Here is a 27,395-nt window from a genome sequence, read left to right as displayed (position 1 = left end):
TGTGGATACTTCTAGGCATCAAAATCTATATATTCTTTTGCCCTGAAACTATATAGACACAAACATTAAAAACAGTGCAACATGTAACTGGAAGGAGCTTGAGGGAGTAAAGAGAAGAGGGAATGCAGTATAATAGTATTTTATTAAAAATGTATTTTTAAAAATCTATACTTTTTAGACAAAACAAAATTTAATCAGAATACCCCCTTGATTATATGTTTATAGATATAAATTTTAAAGTTCAAAACATTATCCTTTTCTGTCTTTCTTTACTGTGTCAAGTTTCCAAGTTTCGAGTACAATTCAATCTTAAAGTCTCAAGAAGATTGAAGATCCTCAATCCTCTTCAAAACTTTCTTGATGCTGACTAAATTTTTTTATCTTCACAAGTTCCTAGGGCATCTGAACTTGAAAGCAGAAGAGGGTCAAAATTATCCTCTTCACAACTTTCTTGATGCTGACAAAATATTGTTTCTTCATAAGTTTCTAGGATCATTTGGCCTGCTACATCATAATTTTCTTGGAACTTAGCAGATTTAGAATTTTTTTGCTCTGCGTCATGTGTAGAAAAATCTATATTCACGGAAGATAAGCAGGGCATCTTACCATAACCTGAAAGAAAGCATTTTATTATCTAATGAATCAACACACGTATTCACACACACACACACACACACACACACACACACACACACACACACACACAAACACACTGCAACTTGTTGTTCACAATTGTCATATTAATGTTAAAAATAAAGGTCCTTATCTACAATGAGGTATTCAAGAACCACAGTGCTAAAAAATCATTAGACTTAAGGAAGAATCTGACATAGTTTGGAATATGTAAGTCTTGGCAGATACAGATATTTTATCTCAATTGTTGGGTGTATATACAAAAGACTCTATATTATTAAAGCCATGAGATCCCTGTGTGCTGTTATGAGAATGTATAAGGCTTTCAGATCTCTTAATATGGCTGTCCTCGCCATCTTAACTTCTGAATTTAGGAATGAGATCTTCAGAATAGCTTTATAGCTTATTTAAGGCAAAAGTGACTGGGGCGGTTCATTTTTTCCAAATGATCATTAACTGTGAAGTTTCTTCTTATTTATTCTCTTATACAATATATCTTGACTACAGTTTTCCTCTTCTTCTTTTCCTGCCAGTTCCCACCTCTACTTCCATTCTCCTCCACATCCACTCATCCTCCATTCCTTTCAGAAAAAGTACACCTCACATAAATATCAATGAAACATGGAAAAAAAACCATTCATATCAAGGCTTAACAAGACAACCTGCTAGGAACAAAAGCATCCCAAGAGCAAACGAAAGAGTCAGAGATACCCCTTCCCACTGTTAGGAGTTTCACCAAAACATCAAGACATTACATAAGTAGAGGACATAGTAAAGACCCTTACAGGCCCTATGTTTGCCACTTCAGTCTCTGTCAGTCTCTAGGAGCCATGCTAATTGATTGTGTGAACTGTGATCCTGTGGTATCCTCAATACCTTTGGCTCCTAAAATTCTCCCTCCCTCTTTCTGAAGGCTTACATGATCTCCAAAGGTGAGGAATATGATTGAGATCTCCTACATAGACATTATAACTACCTAACATTTGGCTGTGGGTCTCAATTTATGCTCCTAGCAGTTGTCAGAGGAAGTCTCTCTAATGACAAGTAGGCTAGATGCTAATCTATGTGAATAGGAGTGGATACAATTAGGAATCAGTTTATTGATTTTTTTCTATCCTAGGTCTATAGGGTATCTATCTACCTTCTAGATCCTGGCTATCTAGGCAGTATATTACATAGGCTTCTTCTCCTCTCATAATCCTCAAATTATACCAGTCATTTCTTGGCCATTTGTACACATTTTACACCTTTATTACCTGAGCATACCTATCACTCATGATAGATAGTAGGTTTTGTAGTTGTATTAGTATACTCCCACCACTAAAAGCCCTGCCTGGTTAATGTTCTATATCCTCCATTACTAGGAGTCCTTTCTAGGGTGACCGTCATAGAATCCTGAAGTTTCTACTGAACTAAGTATACACATTGCTTCCAAATGCCAATTCCAGTCATCCAGTCATCTTTCATAGTTCTCTGTCTCTACCTCACTTTCTCCATCGCTCCCTATCATCGTATCCCTCCTATTCACATTTCTACCTGCTCCTAAAAAATCTGTTCTATTATCTCTTCCCAAGGGGATCCAAATTAACAAAACCAGAAATTAAAATTAACAACAGACACTGAGGAAATCCAAAGAATCTTTAGGTCATACATTAAAAACTTCAACTCCAAAAACAAACAAACAAACAAACAAAAACAAAAATAAAAAACAAAAAACATAAAACCCCAAAACAAAAACAAACAAACAAACAAACAAACAAGAAAAAACAGAAACAAAACAAAACAAAACAAAAAACAAACCTCAACTCCACAAAATTGGAAAATCTAAAAGAAATAGATAATTTTCCTGATAGAACCCACTTACCTAAATTAAATCAAGATCAGATAAACAATTTAAATATAACTGCAACCTTTAAGGTAATAGAAACAGTATTAAAAGTCTCCCCAACAAAACAGTCCAAGGCAATATGATTTTAGTGTAGAACTCTACCCAACTTTCAAAGAAGAGCTAATACCAATACTCCTTAAACTATTTTGCAAAACAGAAACAGAAGGAACATTGCCAAATTCATTTTAAAAGGCCACAGTCACACTGATATCCAAACTATCTAAATGTCACAAAGATGCAACAAAGAGAACTACAGACCAGTTTCCCTTGTGAAAAAGATATTCTACACTGTCTCCATTGTGTGTCACAAGGGAGGGGCGAAACATCACCAGTGAGCTCATGAAACAGCAAATTCCTTTATTATTCCCACCACATAAATAATGATGGATCGTGTCCTTCATATAAGAATTTGGAGCTTTGCTTCATCTGGCAGCCCTGAGAAAGTCCTGGTGCAGGGATTATAAGCATAAAAATTGCAAGCATCTTTGCCAAGTTACAGTTCTAATTTTCCCAATCAGAGCAAAGGGATTATAGACTTTCCCAAGCGTTTTTATCATTGTCAATTGACACTGAATATAAGTAACTTTGGCCAACCAATCATGTTCATTTAAACTTTTTGTTGTTAGGAATAGGCATCATGATTGGGAGAGCTATTGCTGCTTAGAGAGGGAGTTAGCAACAGTTATGTTTGGAGAACTGTTGTTACTTAGAGGGAGTTGGTCAGCTTAGGTATTTGAGTTTTTGTTTGTTTGTTTCCATACAAAGAGAAGTGTAACCTGCCCCCAGCCTTTGCTGCCACTAAGGAGATTACCTAGGGTGGAGCCTGCCTTCCTAGATCACTTTATTTTTCAGCCACTGCTGCTGTTCCTCTTCAAGATACTGCTATCTGTTGGGAGGCCGCTGAGCTATTCCTGAGACTACACCCTATCCTGCACATGCAGCTGAGCTCCAAGAATGAATTGAGCCTTGATCAGGAACCTTGTCTTGGGTCCATTTCTCTCTTGTCCACCTAGTTCCCCTCTCTTTTCAGTCCAGGTTTGCCTCCCAGGTGAAACCCAGTTCATGTGAGCTGTGGGCCGGTTTCTAACAGAGAAGTATCGTTCTTTAAAGGTCTATAAAGAATTGTGTTAGAATTTTGATGGTGCTTACAATAAATTCATAGATTGCTTTTGGAGGGATGGCCATTTTTACTGCTTTGATCTTACTGATCCTTGAACATGGGAGATTGTTTCATCTTCTAATATACTTTTCAATTTCTTTCTTCAAATGAAGTTTTACTCATATAAGTCTTTCACTTGCTTGGTTACAGTTAACCCAAGATATTCTGAATTATTTGTGGCTATTATAAAGAGTTTTCTTTCCATGGTTACCTTCTCAGTCCCTTTGTTATTTGTATATAGGAGGGCTACTAATTTTTTTCTTTTTAGTTAGTCTTGTCTACAGCCACATTGATGAGTGTGTTTATAAGCTGTAAGAGTTCTCTGGTAGAATTTTTGGGGCCACTTATGTATATGAACGTGTGAATAGAGAATCTTTCATTTTTCTTTTACTTTTCCAATTTGTATCCCCTTGATTTCATTCAGTTGTGCTATTGATCTAACTAACATTTCAAGTACTATGATGAAATAAGGAGAGAGTAGATAGCCTTGTCTTGTTTCTGACTTTTTTTTTTTTTTTTGGAATTGCTTTGAGGTTCTTTCCATTTAATTTGACATTGTCTATAGGCTTGATATAAATTATCTTTATTATATTGAGGTAAGCTCCTTGTATCACTACTCTTTACAAGACTTAACATTTATATCTCAAATTAAAGGGCACCAATACATATAACAAAAATTACTAAAGCTTTAATTTTGCATTGACAGTGGGTGGCTTTAATACCAAAGTCCCACCAATTGACAGGTCATCCAGAAAAAACTAAACATAAAAATTCAGGAGCTCACAGATTCTGTAAATCAAATACTCTAACAAATTTCTATAATACATTCCACCCAAACAAAAAAGAATATTTTTGAAATCTGTTCCTTTTAACATAAATCAAGCTATTTTGTATTTAGTCTCCTTTTGCCTCAAAGGTGAAATTAAGTTCCCGATCTCAGACTCCAATTCCCAGAAGTAATTATCCATAGCTGACACTTAAATATTGCCAAAATGCCCATAACACTATCATTGAACTATTTATGCTCTGTTATCTAAATTCTCTGAAACTCCCCTGTTCACCAGCTGTCTGTTACCCCTCTTAACTCACTTGGGACCAATCATCTTAAAATTCAGCTGATAATACTTTGTTCACTTACTCAAAATGTAGTACTGCCACTATCCTTACCTTTTCAACTTATGAACCTGTTTTTTACTTTAAAAAGCTGGCCCTAAGAAAAGACTGGAACCACAGTTAGGCTCCTGAGTCCTTTTTTTGTGGTCCTGATTCATCACTCTTGGGGTGTGCATTCAATAAACGACTCTTACATAACTGAGATAAGTGTTTGTATGGTTTTGTGGAAATTCTTCAACCCCAACAAATATAATTTCTTCTTAGCACCTCATGGAACTTTCTCCAAAATTTGCCATATACTTGCTCACAAAGTATGCCTAAATAGATAAGATTGAAATATCCACTTGCATCATATCAGACAACCACAATTAACACTAGTTGTTCACAAGAGGAGAAACAACAGAAAGTCTACTATTGCAAGGAAACGAAGCAACTTTCTACTGAATGAAAACTGTGTCAAAACAGAAATAAAAAAAAATGTTAAGGACTTTCTAGAATCAATGAAAATGAATATACAGCCCACCCAAACATTTGGGACACAAGGAAAGTCTTGCTGAGGAAAGTTCATAGTATTAAGTTCTTATATGAAATATACAGAGATCTTATGCTAGAAACTTAACTGTACAACTGAAAACTCTAGAATAAAAAGAAAATGGCAAGAAATAATCAAACGCAGGGCTGAATTCAATAAAAGAAGAGAAAAAAAATCAATGAAAGAAAGTGTTGGTTCTTTGAAAAAAATCAACAAGACAGATAAACCCTTATCCAAACTATCACTTTGGCTCCCTAACTGACAGCATAAAGGTCTGGTACATCTGTTTTCATATAACATCTTCATGACTTTTATTGACTTATGTTTTTGCACAAGTTACTCATGGAAAACTGAAAAATATAGTAATTTTTCCCCAATCCTGGGGTTCTACGAGCAGCAAAGCCTTCTAGTTCATTCCCCAAATAAAGTCACAACAGCAGGACTGTACCCTGAAGCAAGAATGTTCTGAACATCAAGTCATTCTTCCAAGTTAAAAGGACTTATTTACACAATTTTACAGATTCAGAACTGAGAAAATGATCAAGGATGTCATGCCTAGACTTCCTGAAACAGTGTCTTAAGCAGTGAAACTGACAATAACAAAAAATATATATATATACCTGAATGAAAGGTAACATCTTGTTTAAGCCAAATTTTTGCAAATATTTCTACAAGCACATTATTTTTAAGACAGTCAGTTTTTATATACAGAAAATGAATTCAGGTTTTATATTGACATATTAATGTTTTTACCCTACATAATCTATGTTTTGAGACATTTGACATACAATTTTGCAAATAGTATCAACTACCTCTAACAGCCACCTTACTAGGTGTACATGTGTATTTAACTTACACAATAGCTCTTCTTAACTAGAGTTGCTAGGTGATTTTTTTTTAAAGTCAAACAATAATTTAAGTATCTAATTTTTTGTAGAGCATAACACAAGCAACAGTATATAAATGTGTGAAATTCCTGTCTAAAGGAAATATGAGGACAAAGTGTGGAGCATAAACTGAAGGAAAGGCCATCCAGAGACTGCCCCACCTGGGAATCCATTGCATATACAGACACCAAAGCCAGACATTATTGCTGATGCCAAGAAATGCTTGCTGAAAGGAGTCTGATATAGAAGTCTCCTGAGAGGCTCTGCCAGAGCCTGACAAATACAGAGGCAGAAGCTTACAACAATCTTTGAAGTTAGCACATGGTCCCCAGTGGAGGAGTTAGAAAAAGGACTTAAGGAGTTGTACTGGCTAGTTTTGTGTCAACTTGACACAGACTGGAGTTACCACAGAGAAAGGAACTTCAGTTGGAGAAATGTCTCCACGATATCCAGCTGTAAGGCATTTTCTCAATGAGTGATCAAGGGGGGAGATCCCCTTGTGGGTGGTGCCATCTCTGGGCTGGTTGTCTTGGTTCTATAAGAGAGCAGGCTGAGCAAGCCAGGGGAAGCAAGCCAGTAAAGAACATCCCCCGATGGCCTCTGCATCAGCTCTTGATTCCTGACCTGCTTGAGTTCCAGACCTGACTTCCATGGTGGTGAACAGCAGTATGGAAGTATAAGCTGAATAAACCCTTTCCTCCCCAACTTGCTTCTTGATCATAATGTTTGTGCAGTAATAGAAACCATGACTAAGACAGGAGCCGAAGGGGTTTGCAATATCAACAATAGAACAGCAATATCAACCCAGCAGACCCCCCAGAGCTTCCAGGGACTAAACCACCAACCCAAAAATACATAGGGAGGGACCCATGGTTCCAGCCACATATGTAGCAGAGGATAGCTTTGTTGGACATTTATGGGAGAAGCCCTTGGTCCTGCAAAGGGCCTCTCCTTCCCTGTGTAGGGGAATGCTAGGACAGGGAACTGGGAAAAAATATCTTCACTAATCCCAACAAATCTTCCCTCTAGATGTGAGTGATTGTAATTTTCCATGGCAAAAGTCATGGCTGTATTTCTTGTTCTTCTCCATCTCCCGTGCTAACAGATGCCAAGATTTACAGTTTGCTGGCCCTGTTGTTTTTCCCCTAAACTAATAAAATTGCAACACACTTTCCCTTCATGTCTGTGTTTAAATTATTTTATTAATAAAATTAATATCCCAAAGAGGAAAAGCCAGAGTCTCTCTATTTTAATAGGTTTAAGTAACTTTGAGGGTCTATTTTCCCTCTGGGTGGTCCTGGAGATATTTTCTAAATATGCTTTATTAAATGTTATTGTAACCATTCAAGGACGTTAGAGAGAGTATTTGGAAAAATGAAAATCCATGTAGCTTAACTAAGCTTATCTTTGTCTTGGTAAGTTACAGAAAAAACCTTTTTTAAAAACAGCTTTCAGTAAAAATTCAAAATTAAAAATGTGAAATTAGACTTTCTCAAGAGGCAAAGCTCAACAGTGTCTAGCTAGAACTGTGGAGGAGGAGCCTGATAGGGTTCCTGTAGTTAAGGATAACATTTCAGAAAGTACTTAAAGGAGGAACAGGAGTGTACCCCATGAGGAAGGTTTCAGTTAAGTTAGATCTTCCCATTTCAACTAATCCAGTAAAGGTAGTTCACCACAGGCCAGAATACATGCTAAACTTATGAATACTTAGCAAAGACAGCATAAATACTAAAATGCCCCTCAATCTGCTTATGGAGGGGAGAGAGAGAGAGAGAGAGAGAGAGAGAGAGAGAGAGAGAGCAATAACCTATAACCCAAGCCTCTATTTTGCTCCAATTGCACCAAGTGAAGATTCATTGGAGATTATTAGATTCATAGGGATTCAGGTAGAGATACAGGAGACTTAAAGTTTCACGGAGATCCTTGGAGTTCCCACCCCCACCTTCACTTATGGTTCAGGGTCCAAAGTAGAAACAAAATGAGCGCAGTGAAAAGTATCATCATTACAATCAAAGTTGTACATACTTTCCACAGCCAAATATTATACAATATGTGTGCCTCATCCAAAGTAAAAGCTGGGGACAAAGAAAGAAATAATAGACATATTTTAAAATAAGTAAAATAGATACAGGAAAATATGCATATGTTAAGAAACCAGCTCAAAGGACCCTAGTCCACAAGTAAGAGTAAAAGAAGGACTTAAGTAGCCTTCCTTTATGGGCAGAGTTTAGGCCACCTACCCAAGGTTTTATGACAAAATTTTACAATTTGAGTGATTCCAAGGGTTTTTGTAACTTGATATGAGCTATATGTGAAGATGATAAGATGTTACATTTAATCATTTATTCAGCAATATCTGAAATTATCCTCTTGTTTATTTTTATTCTCTGGTTCAAGAGCTATCAAAACAAGATGTTTCACAATGAGAACTGAGGAAATACATTGGTACAATGAGCATACCTGTATACACATACTCACACACACTACAAGCACACACACCAAGTACAGCCCATGTAACAATGAATGTTTTTCCTTTACTGAAGGGCAGTCAACACACCAGAAGCCACAGTTTTAAAGAAAACTGAGTCTCCTTCTCCCAGCAGTTATCAAATTCTAATACCTCCATAGATAGGGGTGCAACTTCATCCTCAACCTACCTCTCCATGCTGGAATTTTACCTAGCCCAAATCTTCGCAGTCATGTGTATGTTGTCTCAATTCATATGAGTTCATATATGTAACTGCCCTGCTGTGTACAGAAAACACAGACTCCTTGTAGTCATCCACCACCTATGACTCTTACAACCTTTATTTCTCCTCTTCAGCAATGATCCATGAGACTTGAGAGGAAGTATGCTATAAATATCCTGCTTAGGAATGACCATTAATATGTCTTTTATGTTCTGCACCTTGATATCTGTATCAAGGTACTTCTACTAAAAATAGGAACTTCTCTTATGAAGACTGACAGACACATAACTTGGGTTCATGCCATAAGTGGTAGCTATGTACATACACACTGCATCTTACCAGGTATCTGAAGTCCAGGTTTTTCATTATATCTGATTTCCTATTTAATATTTCCACTGGGTTACTTTTTAAATTTCAATAAGTATAATCAAATGTATATAGAAATTCTACTTGGGCTTTTAAAAAATTTCTTAAATTGTAATTATACATTTCATTCTCTGTTAGTATTTTAAGCCTGTTCTTTCATTTTTAAATACAAAATATATATTTCATATGTTTAATATATACAACAACTTCAGACCATGGCTGATAACTTTAAAATCTAAGCCTATTTGACAACAGAACCTCAATATCCAATGGGAAAGTCCATCAATTATCTTTGTCTTAAATTTTCAAACCAGTTAATAGCTTCAATGTTGATAAGGGAGAATAATTTCTAAATTATTTTCCAATTGAAAAAAATGTACTTAATTTTTATTTTATGTACATGAGTGTTTGCAGCCAGAAGAGTTCTACAGAACCACTAAAATTGCAGATATAGTGAGTTGAAAGCTGCCATAAAGATGCTGGAACAGAATCCAGATTCTCTGGAAGAGCAGCAAGTGCTCTTAATTCCAGGAACCATCTCCTCAGTCTCTAAATGCTATTCTTCATAGTGTTCCATGAAATGTACAATATTACTTAATCATTTTTTTGTACATTATTTTAGTGTTTGCTACTTTGAGCTCCCCAGATGAATGTGTATACTTCTGTTAGAATCTTCCTTAAAAGGGTTCTTACAATTAGAAATAGCCCATTTAATCCTGATATAAACTTTAAAATCAGGATGTCATTATTCTAACAGAAACATAAAAATGGAGGGAAAGGGGAAGATGGGAGAGAAAGGATCCATATACATTTATATTTTCTTTTTCTCAAAATATTATTCTTGCTTTCTTGGTGGCCAAAATAATGTTAAAATTATATAGCTGTAAAAAACATTACATGGATGGAAAGATATATTGTAATAAGAAAGACTGGTTTATGGTATTTAGTATATTCCATAGTACTGGAAGTCAATTAAAATTTCCATATCTTTATACAATGTTGCTATTTTTCTATTTCCTTTAAGTTCATTTATTTGAGATTTGAGGCTTATTTTAATGATTTGCATGAGTTTCACTGACAGTCACTCTGAAATATATGTTAAAAGAGACATATCTGTATCTAAAAGCTGATAAACATTGTCTTATGGATAAATACAAATTCTTTAGAATAATAACTAGATCTTTTGATTTTCTTTGACAGTTTCTTTTTAAAAAATACTTCCAATTATCTATAATGAAATGAAAGCTATTTCGAAATCCTCAGATATATATATTGTACACAGTGTATACTGTAACCTGACAATACCTTCAAAGAGTCTATACATATATACTCAAGAAGATCAAATATTAACTTTTAGTGGTCTTGGAAAATAAAAATAAAGAATCAAATGAGAAAAAATACACTTTTTCTCATTAATTTTCAAAAGGAATGTATAATCCAAAGGTATTTTAATGTTTATAAATTATGAGTTTAGTGTAAATAATAGGTGACATCAGAAAATTATGCGTTATAAAAGACTGTCTGTAGTAAAGGGATTAGATGAAGACTAGACCTGGAGAAACAAATTGTTTCATTCTTTTACAAGCAACTGTAACTATGAGTACAAAAGCAGCCATGATAGAAGACTAAAACTTTGAAAAACATGTAATTTCAAGGACAGCACATGAAGTCATGGGAATGTTACTGAAACCATGACTGCTACTGTTATTACAAAGGCTACTCAGCTAAATAGTTTCAAGATGAGAAAACAGAAGACAAAGGAGAGGGGAAATGCCAGATCCCTCTCAAGTTCCGCTTACCTCTAATCCTGAACACCAAGTAGAGAGGGAGGAAGGCAATAAACAAAACTATCTCTAGGAACTCCCAGATAAGTGCACAGCAAGCTCTTGTTTTATTACTCCAAACTGAAAAAAAGCCAGTAGAAAAAGTTAGGAAGTAAAGACCTCAGGAATGCACCGGTACAGCAAGAGAAATGTTGAATACAGGTATTGTCTTGAAAGTTGTGGTGCTATATCCATTTGTTTAAGTTAAATCAGGGATAAAAGCCTCACAAGCAAATTTTTAGGGTTTTGGTTTGGAACATCTAGAAAAGATAGAACTTAGAATTTAGTGAAGCTAAGATTATGGCCATTTATTCTGAAGATGGAACAGACTTAAAGAAAATATTACATAATAAATATTTCTCACTTTTTTTACAACTGCATAGCACATAATCAGCATGAAAATATAATTTGGATGATGTGAGACCTTGTACCCTTGTGGGAGCCTTGTCTCCATTCTTAAGTGCCTAAAGATTGTAGGAGCCATAGAGAAGGGCTCCTGGGAACTCTGAGCTAGCTAAAAGAGGAAGAAGCTGCTTTGGAAACCAAGATGTCAGCAGTTATACTAACTTTCTATAATAACTTTTTTTCACCTTGTAAGGAATCCTCTGAAAGAATTCTGAGACTTTGAAGGGAATATCAATAACAGCTATACTCTACCCCTGATGAACTATACAAGGTGGGAAGGGAGGGTAGCATCATAACTTGAGTATCTCTTAAGATTTTAAGGCTTCCTTTGATAGAGTATTGAGATACACTAAAGTTCAGGGTTACACAAGTTTGTATGCATCACATCTGAATATTCTGTTTCAAGAATATATGGTTTCAGACCTCTTTACCTTTCTTGATTTTAATCATTAGTTTTCTGAAATAAACAAGTCTTTTTGAGACAAAAAAGTATTCCTTTGAGAAAATTAAGAAAAAATTATAAAGATTAAATATATTCCAAGACATAAAAGATTGTTTGACATCAATGACATATACTGTGGTTTGAATAGGACATCTGAAAGAAAGAAGGAAAAAAACCTGGTGTTATGAATTGGATATACATATCCTAGAAAAGATTCAAATTACAGGCTATGTCCCCAGATCCAACTATTCAAAGGTTTGAACCACAAAACCTCTGACTTGTCAGTGGATTAACCTATTGATAAACTCATAATTTGATGGTATTTTTTGAAAGTGGAAAAATGTTAGGAAGTGAAGTTGGTTGGATAAAATAGGTAACTGGGGACATTCTTTCAAAGGATATATCTTACACCTGTCCCACTGACAAATGTTCCTTTCTGCCCATCTTGAGAGTTGGTTATTATTTGAAATTGGGATTATCTAGGAATCTGAAGAATGAAGATTAAAGACTTAGGGAGTCTAGGGCCTCTTGCCACAACAGAGGGAAGATGGAAATTGGTGCAGCTGTGAAGACAGTCAATCACTTTAATCTCCTAAACTGGCTGATATTCTAGAGACATTTGTGGTCCTTAATCTGACTATTAGACTATTGCAACAATGCACTCCCAAAGAAATGAGGATTTTTCCCAATGATATCATACTCAAAGAATGAAAAGGCTCTAGTTCAAGGGGGAACTTATCTCCCCAAAATAGATATTTTACACAGATCTAGTACCTTGTGGGAGTGACTGGATTCATTATTTTTCTTCCTTGAGTAGCCGCATAGGTTAAATTTATTTTCTGCTTTTCTTTATTAACTTAGCTGTGCTAAATGTCTCATTGCAATAGACTATAATTAATATCTGATATATTAATATCAGGTTTTCTCTTTTGACCATGAGTCCTAAGAAATGGACTAAGGTTGAAAGGATTTCTCTCTTCTTAGCCATCTAGCAAGTCCTTGCTAATACGATAAAATATTATTGCTATTCCTTCATTTAGTTCTGTCCTATACTGAGACTAATAATTTCCTAATCTTGTTTGTCCTCTGAGTCCAGTTCCATTAATTAAGAGCCCTTATCTACATCTATAGTACAATGTAGAGAGAATATCTTGTGCATTGTATGGATGCATAACATGTTAGTTAAAAAGCCTGTGGCGTATAGATTAGGCCAGACATAAAAGGTGTAACATCTGGGCAGCAGAAATAATTCAGGAATAGAGTCGGGCATGGCAAGATTGGTCTGGGAAGATGTGAGGAGATATACTCATGGTACCTGAGCATAGATAACTAGCCACGTAGAATAAATTAGGTCTAAATAATTGGGTTATTGTAGTTATGGTATAGTCAGAGTTATATGGTTAAGGTATTTGTAAATAAGTTTGAGTCTGAATCTTATTTCTGGAGCCATGGGGCATGGAGAAAGAACCAACCCAAACTGCTCCAAATGGCACACAACATAAAGTAGAACCCAAGCTTATAAAGTATAAAGGCCCAGGTAAAAAGCAAGGAAAATCAGGCTAGCCTGAGAAGACACCTGTTCTGTTTTAAAAAGAACAAAAGCAGACCAAAGCCAAAGTTTCCCAGAAAAACACTAGACTGGCATCTGGGAAGATTTTCTAGTCAAGAAGCAGGAACCTGAAAGGAGTCCCTAAAAAAATAAAAGAAGTTATTAAAAGCCTCCCAATCAAACAAAGCCCAAGACCAGATGGATTTAGTGCAGACCTTCAAAGAAGACCTAATACCAATATTCCTCAAACTATTCCATAAACAAGAAACAGAAGAAACACTTCCGATTTCATTCAATGTAGCCACAATTACTGTGATACTTAAATCACACAAGGATGCAACAGAGACCTTCAGACCAATTTTGCTTATGAATATTGAAGCATTAATACTCGCTAAAATTCTTGCAAACTGAATCCAAGAGAACATCAAAACCATCATTCATTATGATCAAGTAGGCTTCATCCCAAGGATGTAAGGTTTGTTCAATATGTGAAAATCCATTAGTGCAATCCTTTATATAAAAAAACTCAAAGAAAAAAATCACATGATCATATCCTTAGATGCTGAAAAAGCATTTCACAAAATGCAACACCTCTCCATGTTAAAAGTATTGGAGAAATAAGGAATTCAAGGCTCATACCTAAATATCATAAAAGCAATTCATTGCAAACCAACAATTAATATCAACTTAAATGGAGAGATACTTGATGCAATCCCATTAAATTTAGGGACTAGACAAGGATGCTCATTTTCCACATATCTATTCAATATAGTAGTCAACATTCTAGCTATAGCAATAAGAAAACAAAAGGAGATCAAGGGGATAAAAATTGACAAAGACACAGATGATATGATGGTATGCATAAGCAACCCCAAAATTCTACCAGAGAACTTGTTCCACTGATAAACAAATTCAGCAATGTGACTGGTTATAAAATTAACTCAAATAAATCAGTAGCCTTTCTTTATATAAATAATAAACAGGCTGAGAAAGAAATTAGGGAAACAACACCCTTCAGGATAGCCACAAATAATATAAAATATCTTGTGGTAACTCTAACCAAACAAGTAAAGAATCTTTATGACAATAACTTCAAGTCTCTCCAGGAAGAAATTGAAGATCTCAGAAAATAGAGAGATTTCCTATGCTAATGGATTTGCAGAAATAACAGTAAAAATGGCCATCCTACTAAAGACAACCTACATATTCAATGCAATTCCCATCAATATCCCAACACAATTCTTCAAAGACACCAAAAGAGTAATTCACGAATTCATTTGGAAAAACAAAAAACCCAGTGTAGTAAAAGCAATTCTCAAAATTAAAATAATTTTGGGTGAAACACCATCCCTGACCTCAAGCTATATTACAGAGCAATAAAAGGTAGATCAATTGATTAGAATTGAAGACTCGGAAATTAAATTACACAATTATGGATATTTGAATGTGGGAAGCTGCCCCACATTCGCCGTTACAAGATGGCGCTGACATCCTGTGTTCTAAGTGGTAAACAAATAATCTGCGCATGTGCCAAGGGTAGTTCTCCACTCCATGTGCTCTGCCTTCCCCGTGACAACAACTCGGCCGATGGGCTGCAGCCAATCAGGGAGTGACACGTCCTAGGCGAAGGATAATTCTCCTTAATAGGGACGGGCTTTCGCCATTCTCTCCCTTGCTCTCTTGCTCGCTTGCTCACTTGCACTCTTGCTCCTGAAGATGTAAGCAATAAAGTTTTGCCGCAGAAGATTCCGGTTTGCTGCGTCTTTCCTGGCCGGTCAAGAATGCGCGGTAAGAGTTGGTGCTGGAACCCGGGACGGGAGCTAACCATCACCGGCGCAAGGAAGATTCCTCATTCTGGAACCAGAACTGAGGGTCACGGTCATAAAGGTTCCCGTAAAACAGACTGTTGAGAAGGATCCAGCCTGGATTCAGAACTCCTCAGCTGGGGAACAGTGGTAATGAAGTGTTCCCGTAAAACAGACTGTTGAAAAGGATTCAACTGCGTGAATTCAGAACTCTTCAGCTGGGGAACAGGGGTACCAGTGAGTACAGCTTTACAAGGTAAGTCTGGTCTTGAACTTTCTAACGAAATTCAAGACAGTCTATCAGAAGTAAAGTGGGAAATAGCTTTACAAGGTACGTCTGGCCTTGAACTTTCTAACGAAATTCAAGACAGTCTATCAGAAGTAAAGTGGGAAATAGCTTTACAAGGTATGTTTGGCCTTGAACTTTTTCTAGTGTTAGGAGCCTTTTTGTTCCTTTTCACATGTTATCAAGCGGTTAAGGCAGGGCTGAAAATTCTGGATGAAATTCAGGGCAATCTATCAGAAGTAAAGCGGGGAGAGAGAGTAGGAGCAAAAAGGAAACATGGTACACAAAATAAGTATACAGGCCTTTCCACGGGTCTTGAACCCGAGGAAAAGTTTAGGTCAGGTAAGAATACCTGGGGAGAGATTAGAAGGAAGGAAAAGAAAAAAGAAAAGAAAAAAGATCAATTAGCGGAGGTCTCTAGGAGAAGGAGCCTATACTCATCACTAGATGAGTTCAAGGAGCCAGCTCTTGGTAGCTCTGAATCAGATGATGAATTCTCCACTGAAGAAACAGACTTGGAGAAGGAAGCAGCTCATTATGAGGGAAAAGGGTACCAGCCAGATAAAATGCTAGCTAATCAGTTAGGGAAAAAGCCAAAAGCAGCTGTCAAAGGCCAGTTTGCTGCTTGGCCTCAGGGCAGTCAGCTTCAAGGTCATAGTGCACTTCCGCTCTTTGCGGAGCCCCCGCCCTGCGTAGTGCGTCAGCCCTGCGCAGAGAGGCAATGGACAGAGAGGCAATGCGCAGACTCATTCATTCCAAAGGAGGAACAAAGGAAAATACAACAGGCATTTCCGGTCTTTGAAGGAGCCGAGGGTGGGCGTGTCCACGTTCCGGTAGAATATGTGCAGATTAAAGAGCTTGCCGAGTCGGTCTGTAAATATGAAACCAATGCTAATTTTACCTTGGTGCAGTTAGACAGGCTTGCTGGCATGGCACTAACTCCTGCCGACTGGCAAATGATTGCAAAAGCCGCTCTCCCTAGTATGGGCAAATATATGGAATGGAGAGCTCTATGGCAAGAGGCTGTACAAGCGCAGGCCCGAGCAAACGCTGCTGCTTTGACTCCAGAGCAGAGAGATTGGACTTTTGACTTGTTAATCGGTCAGGGAGCTTATACTGCTGATCAAACAAACTACCATTGGGGAGCTTATGCCCAAATTTCCTCCACGGCTATTAGGGCCTGGAAGGCGCTCTCCCGAGCAGGTGAAGCCACTGGGCAACTAACAAAGATCGTCCAGGAACCTCAGGAGTCCTTCTCAGATTTTGTGGCCAGAATGACAGAGGCAGCAGAGCATATTTTTGGAGATTCAGAGCAAGCCGCACCTCTGGTAGAACAGCTCATTTATGAGCAAGCCACACAGGAGTGCCGAGCGGCCATAGCCACAAGAAAGAACAAAGGTTTACAAGACTGGCTCAGGGTTTGTCGGGAGCTTGAGGGACCTCTCACCAATGCAGGCTTAGCAGCCGCCATCCTCCAATCCCAAAAACGCTCCATGGGCAGAAATGATCAGAGGACATGTTTTAACTTCGGGAAGCCTGGGCATCTTAAGAAAGATTGCAGAGCTCCAGATAAACAGGGGGGGACTCTCACTCTTTGCTCTAAGTGTGGCAAGGGTTATCATAGAGCCGACCAGTGTCGCTCTGTGAGGGATATAAAGGGCAGACTCCTTCCTCTGCCTGATAACCAACCAGCTAATATGTCAAAAAGTCTTTCTCAGTATATGTTACAGAATTGGACGGCTAAATTTGAACAGACCCTTCGGGAATTGAGACTTCAGGTCAACTCCACGCACTTGGACCTGTCCCTGACCAAAGGATTACCCAATTGGATCTCCTCAGCATTTTCCTTCTTTAAAGAATGGGTGGGATTGATATTATTTGGAGATACACTTTGCTGTGGATTAGTGTTGCTTCTTTGGTTGGTCTTTAACCTTAAGGCCCAAACTAGGAGAGACAAGGTGGTTATTGCCCAGGTGCTTGCAGCACTAGAACATGGTGCTTCCCCTGATATATAGTTACCTATGCTTAAGCAATAGGTCGCTGGCCATTCAGCTCTTGCATCCCACAAGGCTAGTCTCATTGCACGGGATAGAGTGAGTGTGCTTCAGCAGCCCGAGAGAGTTCCACGGCTAAGCACTGAAGTAGAAGGGCTCCGCGGCACATATGAGCCTATTCTAGGGAGACATGTCATCTTTCAAGAAGGTTGAGTGTTCAAGTGTCCTTCCCCAAGGAAAAACAACACAGGACCAGACCAGGACCCCTCTGGGTGATGAGCCTGGAAGGAGGCTTTGTGTACGGCTCCTTTACCTGCACACTGGGGATTTGACCTCTATCTCCACTCTCATTAATGTGGGTGGCCTATTGCTCTTATTACAAGAAAAGGGGGATTTGTGGGAAGCCGCCCCCACATTCGCCATTACAAGATGGCGCTGACATCCTGTGTTCTAAGTGGTAAACAAATAATCTGCGCATGTGCCAAGGGTAGTTCTCCACTCCATGTGCTCTGCCTTCCCCGTGACAACAACTCGGCCGATGGGCTGCAGCCAATCAGGGAGTGACACGTCCTAGGCGAAGGATAATTCTCCTTAATACGGACGGGGTTTCGCCATTCTCTTGCTTGCTCTCTTGCTCTCTTGCTCGCTTGCACTCTTGCTCCTGAAGATGTAAGCAATAAAGTTTTGCTGCAGAAGATTCCAGTTTGCTGCGTCTTTCCTGGCTGGTCGCGAATGCACGGTAAGATTTGAACTTTGACAAAGGTGCTAAATGATCCAGTGGAAAAAAGACAGCATCTTCAATTAATGGTGATGGTCTAACTGGTATTCTGTATTTAGAAAATGAAAATATATCCATATTTGTCACTTTTCACAAAGCTCAAGTCCAAGTGGATCAAGGACCTCATAAAACCAGATACACTGAATCGAATAGAAGAGTAAGTGGGAAAGAACTTTGAACTGATTGGCAAAGGGAGAAATTTCCTAAACAGAATTCCTGTGGCTCACACTCTAAGAAGAAGAATTGATAAATGAGACCTCATGAAACTGGAAAGCATCTGTAAGGTAAAGGACATAGTGAGTAAGACAAATTAGGAGCTTACAGATTGGGAAAAAAACCTTCACTAACCCCATATCTGACAGAGGGCTGATATTTAAATATATAAAGACACCAAGAAGCTAAATACCAAAGAAAACCCCTAACAATCCAATCAAAAGGTGGGGTATAGATCTAAACAGAGAATTTACAAAGGAGGAATCTGGAATTAATGAGAAAAACTAAAGAAATGTTCAAAGTCCTCTATCTGATATAGGATTGGTAAAGATTTTTCCCCAGTTAGTTGGTTGCTGTTTTGTCCTATTGACAGTGTCCTTTGCCTTACAGAAGCTTTGGAATTTTATGAGGTCCCATTTGTCAACCCTTGGCTTTAAAGCATAAGCTATTGGTGTTCTGGTCAGGAAAATTTCCCCTGGGCCCATGTGCTTGAGGATGTTCCCCACTTTCTTTTCCATTAGTTTCAGTGTATCTGAATTTACGTGGAGGTCCTTGAGCCACTTGGACTTGAGAGAAGATAAGAATGGATCTATTTGCATTCTTCCACATGCTGACTGACAGTTTAACTAGCACCATTTGTTGAAAATGCTGTCTTTCCCCCACCCCCGCCCCCCCAGTGGATGATTTTAGCTCCATTGTCAAAGATCAAGCAACTATAAGTGTACGGATTTATTTCTAGGACTCAATTCTATTCAACTATTCTACCTGCCTGTTTCTGGACCAATACCATGCAGCTTTTATCATGATTGCTCCGTAATACAGGTTGAGGTCAAGGATGTTGATTCCAGAATTTCCTGTATTGCTGAGAATCGTTTTAACTCTTCTAGGTTTGTTTTTATTCCAGATGAATTTGCAAATTGCTCTTTCTAATTCTATGAAGAATTGAGTTGGAATTTTGATGGGGATTGCATTGAATCTGTAGAGTGCTTTCAGCAGGATGGTCATTTTTACTGTATTAATCTTTCCATTTTCTGAGTTCTTCTATTTCTTTTTTCAAAGTTTTGAAGTTCTTGTCATACAGATACTTCTTTTTGTCATTTATGCTTTATTTTTTCTCATTCTTTCCAATTTTTTATTAGGAATTTTCTTCATTTACATTTCAAATGCTATCCACAAATCCCCTATACCTACCCCTGCCTGCACTGCTCCCCTACCCACCAACTCCTACTTCTCAGCCCTGGTGTTCTCTTGTACTGGGGCATATAAAGTTTGCAAGACCAAGGGGCCTGTCTTCTCAATGATGGCTGGGTAGGCCATTTTCTGCTACATATGCAGCTAGAGACATGAGCTCAGGGGGTACTGGTTAGTTGATATTGTTGTTCCACCTAAAGAGTTGCAGATCCTGTCAGCTCCCTGGGTACTTTCTCTAGCTCCTCCATTGGGGGCCCTGTGTTCTATCCAATAGATGACTGTGAGCATCCATTTCTGTATTTGCCAGGCACTGACATAGCCTCACAAGAGACAGCTATATCAGGGCCTTTTAGCAAAAACTTTCTGGGATATATAATAATGTCTGTGTTTGGTGGCTCATTATGGAATGGATCCCCGGGTAGGGTAGTGTCTGGATGGTCCATCCTTTCATCTCACCCCCAAACTTTGTCTCTCTAACTTCTTCCATGGGTATTTTGTTCCCCATTCTAAGGAGGGACAAAGTATTCACAGTTTGGTCTTCCTTCTTCGTGAGTTTCATGTGTTTTGCAAATTATATCATGGATATTCTAAGTTTCTGGGCTAATATCCACTCATCAGTGAGTGCAAATTATGTGAATTCTTTTGTGATTGGGTTACATTACTCAGGATGATACTCTCCAGATCCATTCATTTGACTAAGAATTTCATAAACTCACATCTTTTTAATAGCTGAGTAGTACTCCATTGTGTAAATGTACCACATTTTCTGTATCCATTCCTCTGTTGGGGGGCATCTGGGTTCTTTCCAGCTTCTGGCTACTATAAATAAGGCTGCTTTGAACAAAGTGAGGCATGTGTTCTAATTACCAGTTGAATATCTTCTGGATATATGCCCAGGAGTGGTATTGCTGGATCATATGGTAGTACTATGTCCACTTTTCTGAGGAACCTCCAAACTAATTTCCAGAGTGGTTGTACAAGCTTACAATCCCACCAGCAATGGAGGAGTGATCCTCTTTCTCCACATCCTCACCAACATCTGCTGTCACCTGAATTTTTTATCTTAGCCATTCCGACAGGTATGAGGTAAAATCTTAGGGTTGATTTGATTTGCATTTCCCTGATGATTAAGGATGTTGAACATTTTTCAGGTGCTTCTCAGCCATTCGGTATTCCTCAATTGAAAATTCTTTGTTTAGTTCTGCGCCCCATTTTTCAATGCGGTTGTTTGATTTTATGGAGTCCACCTTCTTGAGTTCTTTGTACATTTTGGAAATTAGTCTCCTATCGGATTGAGGATTGGTAAAAGTCCTTTCCCAATCTGTTGGTCACCTTTTTGTCTTATTGACAATGTTCTATTTGCCTAATAGAAGCTTTGCAATTTTATGAAGCCCCATTTGTCAATTGTCTATCTTATAGCACAAGCCATTGCTGTTCTGTTAAGGAATTTTCCCCCTGTGCCCATATTTTTGAGGCTTTCCCCCCTTTCTACTGTATAAGTTTCAGCATCTCTGGTTTTATATGGAGTTCCTTGATCCCCTTAGACTTCAGCTTTGTAAAAGGAGTTAAGAATGGATCACTTTGAGATATCTTGGTTCCTGGATTCCACCGAGACTAGTCTACACAGGTGAGAGTGTGGACTACAGAAGCAAACAGCTTCTGGGACAGATGGGAGCCACAGAGCTTCTGAGGCAAACCCCTTTTCAGGCTCCAGACATCAGGGCACCATCCCTGCCAGAGGAGAGGTGTCTGACCGCCCCAGGAGGGTGTTGCCAGAGCATCTGCAGGAGCCATCTTGGTTCCTGGATCCTGCTGAGACTAGTCTGCACAGGTGAGAGTGTGGACTACAGAAGCTAACAGCTTCTGGGACAGGCCCTGCTTCAAGCCTTCATCTTCTGCCAGGAGGCAAGTCTGAATGCCAGATATCTGTGCACCTTCCCTGAAAGAGGAGAGCTTGCCTGCAGAGAGTGCTCTGACCACTGAAACTCAGGAGAGAGCTAGTCATCCAGGTCAGCTGGTAGAGAATAACAGAATCACGAGAGGAACAAGCTCTAACCAGAGACAACTATAACAACTGACTCCAGAGATTACCAGATGGCGAAAGGCAGAATCTTACTAACAGAAACCAAGACCACTCGCCATCATCAGAAGCCAGCACTCCCACCTCAGACAGTCCTTGGAACCCCAACACACCCAAAAAGATAGACCCGGATTTAAAGTTATATCTCATGATGATGGTAGAAGACATCAAGGACTTCAATAACTCAATTAAAGTAATACATGAGAACACTGCTAAAGATTTACACGTCCTTAAAGAAAAACAGGAAAATACAACCAAACAGGTAGTAGTCCTTAAAGAAAAACAGGAAAACACATCAAACAGGTGATGGAAACGAACAAAACCATACTATAACTAAAAAGGGAAGTAGACACAATAAAGAAAACCCAAAGTGAGGCAACGCTGGAGATAAAAACCTTAGGAAATAAATCTGGAACCATAGATGTGAACATCAGCAACAGAATACAAGAGATGGAAAAGAGAATTTCGGGTGCAGAAGATTCCAGAGGGACCATGGACACAACAATCAAAGAAAATGCATGGGACTGGAGGCTGTTTCCTGCTTCTCTGTGTGTGGTCATCCTACTTCTGTACATTTAAGCTGTTCTTTCATGCTTTGTGGTGCTTTCCTCTATCTTTGTATTTAGAGTGTGACCTTTCCCTTGGTACCTTGACTCCTCTTATCCACAAAGACACATGCAGGAAAATTCTAATCTGCATTTTATCTCCAGAAGTTATACATGCTGTTTTTCAGTTGAGACAAAACAATAATTTTAAAGGAAAAATAATATTAAGATTCAAATATAGAAATAGTTTACATGTAAATCATATAACTTTTGAATCCTTAACTTACAACACAGATTGAGAGCTTTTTATCCAATTATTTCAATACCTTCTTTAAGATTTATTTTCTATGTATGTGTACATGTGTGGAAGTGAGTGTCTGTGAGTGTATATAAACACATACATGCAGAGGCATATAAAGTCCAGAAAGGGGCACTGGATTTGCTAAGGCTGGAATTACAGATGATTGTGAGCCATCTAGTGTTGATACTAGGAACCAAACTAGTCATCAAAGAAAACTAGTGTTCTTAACTTCTGAGCCTCCTCTCCAGGCTCAATGTCTTTCTTTAAAATATTCTCCATAGCATCCAGTATTTTTCTGATTTTAGCAACTCAAATAGTGCAGCTCTATAGCAATTTGAAGCACATAATGTAATTTCACATTTATTATTTCACTCATGTCTCCTTAATTTGACTCCTTGACTAAAATAATTGACCTTTGACAAAACCAAGCCATAAAAGCTTACCTGATATGATAATACTTCTCTTTTTCTCCTGATTAGTAGTTTTATTGTAAATGGAGCAAGTAATAAGACCTTCTGTTCTATTCTTCAAAAGAATGGTGCTCTTCAAACAAAATAACCCAGCTTTATCCTGAGAGTCAAATGTGGTTGAGGTGGAATTATATTTCCATTGCTGTCTCTCCATGTCATCTTAGCAGGTGGGAACAAACTTTCTGCAGTACACTCTACCAGTACCCCTTCTTCTGTATCTGGAATCTGGGTGTTAATATATTAATAACACCTGAATAAAGAAAAATAAAATGAATACATCGATTGAATTGTGCTGAACATTTGATTTTGGTATTTTTTCATTATTTAATACATTTGTTCATGTTCAAATTTCATTAAACATATCATGTATATCCAAGCTCATTAATAGGAGGAGAAAGATGGCATTATGATTCAGTATAGAATCAAGAGTTAAGAAGCTTATGAAAGTGTTTACTCCCAATGGTGTGCTACTTGTGTCTCATTGGGAGTATGGATAGACACAATTAAAAAAATTAAACACTCCAAGTCAAACACAGGCTGTGAAAACATAAAAATATAATCAGAGAAAAAATGATAAATTAGACTACATATAATTTAGTAAATTCTGTACATCAGAATATGAGCAAAAAGAGAAAGCTACAAACTAGGAGATATCTATACTATATCTGAGAGAAAAAAAAAAACTGTGTTCAAAATAGATGAAAGGCCCTAGGAAAAAATATATTTTCTAAAATGCTAAAACACTAGAAGATGTGTTTAATTGAAAGAGCTATCATAAGGATATCAATAAGAATATTCAAGGAGGTTCAAGATCAAGACACAACAGGGAAATCCAAAACATAACCTCACTGAGACATACTTGAGAAAACCCCAAATATTTTAGTAAATATTTACATATTTTAAAAATATTAATGGCAGTAATAGTCGTAATAGCCTCCAATCTCAAAGTAGTAAAAATAAAATAATACACACAAATACTAATACTGAAAAATGCAGAGTAAACAAACGCCTATCATAATAATAATGAATGAATAATGGTGAGAAATATTGGCCACTACAGAGATTGTTATGAACAGAATAATATAGTAATATTTGTGGTTAATCTATGGCAACAGAATTTAGATGTTTGGTCAAATTGGCAATATGAGCATGATATTGACTGGGAAAGATTAAAACAAGATTTTGAGTTGCTAAAACTATTCAATATCTAAAGCTAAAATATAAATTCATGAATGATTCTATAAGCAAAAATTCACTAAGTTGTATACTTTATGTACTTTACTGTGTGTTACACACATCTCAATTCAAAAAGAAAAACAATTCCAAGACAGAACCAAATTTTCATCTGTGCACTATTTTGGCATTTACATCACCACATCTTGAATATAGTCACAAAAACAATTTCTTTTAAAGGTTAGACTAATATACAAGTAGCAAATATTTTTTAAAAAGATTAATTTCTTAACACATATATTTAGCATTCATATTCTTCATTGTTGCCAAAACTCTAAGGGATGTATTAATGAAGAATTATGTAAAAACTGCAACATCTTCCCTATTGGAGACAAAACCAAAAGGTGGATAAACTGTAAAATCACTTCACCAAATTAATTAAAACTCCAACAAAATAAGCAGCTGGAGGATCAAAACAGGGAAACTAGGTTTAGAGAGATGCTCAATTTGTCTGCTTCTGTAAAATTTACTTATTGTGGGAAGGAACTAATTATTTTCTTTCCTTTAAATAATTTAAGATAATAATTGAATAATCAGAATTCTCAGCCCAAGGGGGTGAAAATGAAAGTGGATCAACACCATCTCGTTATTGGGTTAATAAAATTACAGAGAAAAGGAACTAGTGAGCAGTTTTTATTTATATCTTCAGATGGAAATGAAGTCATTACTCCCTTGTCAAAGAAATATCTCTTTCTGGCAAATAGAGGCATCCTGGAAATTATGGCTAGATGCAATGTAGAGATCAAAGGGCTTGGGGAAATCCAACCCAATATGGACAACATGTTATAATTTCTGCATCTGTCACTTGGGGAACATAGTGGAAGAGAGGGTGGAAAAATTGTAAGAGCCTAAATACAGGAGGTCCGCACTGAGAAAGTCTGACCTAGAAATGTCTGAATAGTCAAGTCTGAAACAATGGAAACATTAACAGACATATTAGCATAAGAGGAGAAAATTTTTGCAGGATCTTACATGAGACAAAGGACTACAAGTAACTAATGATTGCTGGAAGAAGGATCCACTTATTGGTTGTCCAATGCAGAATGGTCAGCCCTGACACCATACACATACACACAACACAAGCTCAACAGAATATATTTATATGTGTGTACATACATATATATGATTGTATGATGTGTGATCGCATGATTGTATTACAATAATAATTTAAGAAAAAGAAACTATCAACTTGAAATTGGGAGTAGGACATAAGAGGAATTGGAGGTAGGATGCATGGGAGGGGCAGAAGCAGACAAAGTGATATAATTCTATTGTAATTAAGAATATATTATATATATATTAAGATTGTAATTGTGTTAGTCCCTCCTTTTCTTTCCTCCCTTAACAGCTCCCCTTGCTCTCTCTCAAATTAAAGCATCTTTTTAAAAAATTATTGTTGCAAATATATTCTTTTTGTTGTTTTATTTCAGCTGGTTTGTTTTTGAGACAGGATCTCGTTATATAGTCCTAATTGGCCTGAAACTCCTGATATATGCTTTTAAGTTGAAAAAACTCACTTGTCTTTGCCCCCCAAGTGTTAGGATTAGAGGTTGTTTCTTCATTTGTTTGACAATTTTATTTGCTGTACATGAATGTTTTACTTCCTGAAGTCCCATTTGCATCTTGTTGGCCTTATTTCCTGTGCTACAGGGTGATTAATTCTAAAAAATTCAGTTTGGCTTCTACACAGAATCAAAAATATTCAAGAATGACACCGATATTGCAAACACGATCTCACAGCAGCTGCAGCAACATGCACTGGGCCTTCTTAAGACTGAGCCTGCCTTCATCATTCACGGAATTACACATGGGTTGCTACCCCTTTCTGCTGAACTATTGGTGGATTTTAAGGCAGAGATAATCATTGCCTTCTGTTTTGTGAGTCCACCATGCCACAGCAGATCATCCAAAACCTGTGGCTACACAAACAGTCCTGGTTAAAAAGCAATGGGTCCTAAAACAAAGCTAGAAGCATAAATGTGGGAAAGGGACATGCTGGGAGGTGGGGAAATGATAAGGGTGAAAGGGGAATAAGAGTATTGGATATAAGTAGTCATAATGCCTTGTAAGCATGTATGAACCTGTCCAAGGACAAATTTCATCAAAAAAAGTGAGAGTATGCCTCTACCTTGGGTGAGTACTGTGATCTTTAGAAGAATGAAGACCATGAAGAATCCAGGTAAACAGAAAGCTGAAGGTTCCATCACACCTGAAAAATTAAATTGAAAATGTGGCAACAAAATTGGGTAAGAACTATGACAACACTGAAAAAAGCATGATGAGGCCATTCTTAAATCTTACCTTTTGAGAAAATTCCCCTTGCAAGGAAAAGTATTAATGACTGGTGCTACTCCTCTGAGGTGATAGTTTCTAGGGTCCTATTTTTTTTTTTTTTTGTACTGGCTCTGTGTCTTCAGGAGATTAACTTCACTGAAGGATGTATTATTCATCCATAAAGAAGAATGAAATCCTGTTATTTTCAGAAAAACTGAACCACATTATATTTTGTAAAACATGTTAGACACAGAAGAACTAATTTCATTTTGCATTTGTGGAACCAAAAAATATATAACCTAGTCAATTACTTCAGAACAAAGTCAGTCTAAATAATTTCTTCACAGAATGAGAGACAAAAGTCAACACTTTACACCATACATATATACAACCAGTATAAATCTATAATATGAATGTGAATGATTAAGGCCATAGACATGTTAAATTGTTTTATGATATGTTTAATGAAATTTGAACATGAACAAATGTATTAAATAAAGAAAAAATACCAAAATCAAATGTTCAGCACAATTCAATCGATGTATTCATTTTATTTTTCTTTATTCAGGTGTTATTAATATATGAGTAATGTTATTGATATTCAATGTATTTTTTGATAACATATATCATTGTGAAATGATTTCTATAGCTCAATTATTAAAATATGTATCAGATACATATTAAGATATGTATCACCACACTTTGTGTGGGTGATAAGAACATTTAAAATCTATTATC

The 27,395-nt window shown here is 37.3% G+C and overlaps 1 pseudogene; it reads right to left on the bottom strand.

Moving 5' to 3' along the window:
- Positions 1–277: 277 nt before the first annotated feature.
- Positions 278–26,587, bottom strand: Gm12813 (annotated as a pseudogene).
- Positions 26,588–27,395: the final 808 nt, after the last annotated feature.

This window comes from Mus musculus, chromosome 4 (assembly GCF_000001635.26).
Source record: "Mus musculus strain C57BL/6J chromosome 4, GRCm38.p6 C57BL/6J".
NCBI lineage: Eukaryota > Metazoa > Chordata > Mammalia > Rodentia > Muridae > Mus > Mus musculus.
The sequence above is the reverse complement of the archived record's forward strand: the minus strand, read 5'-3'. Positions and strand labels throughout refer to the sequence as shown.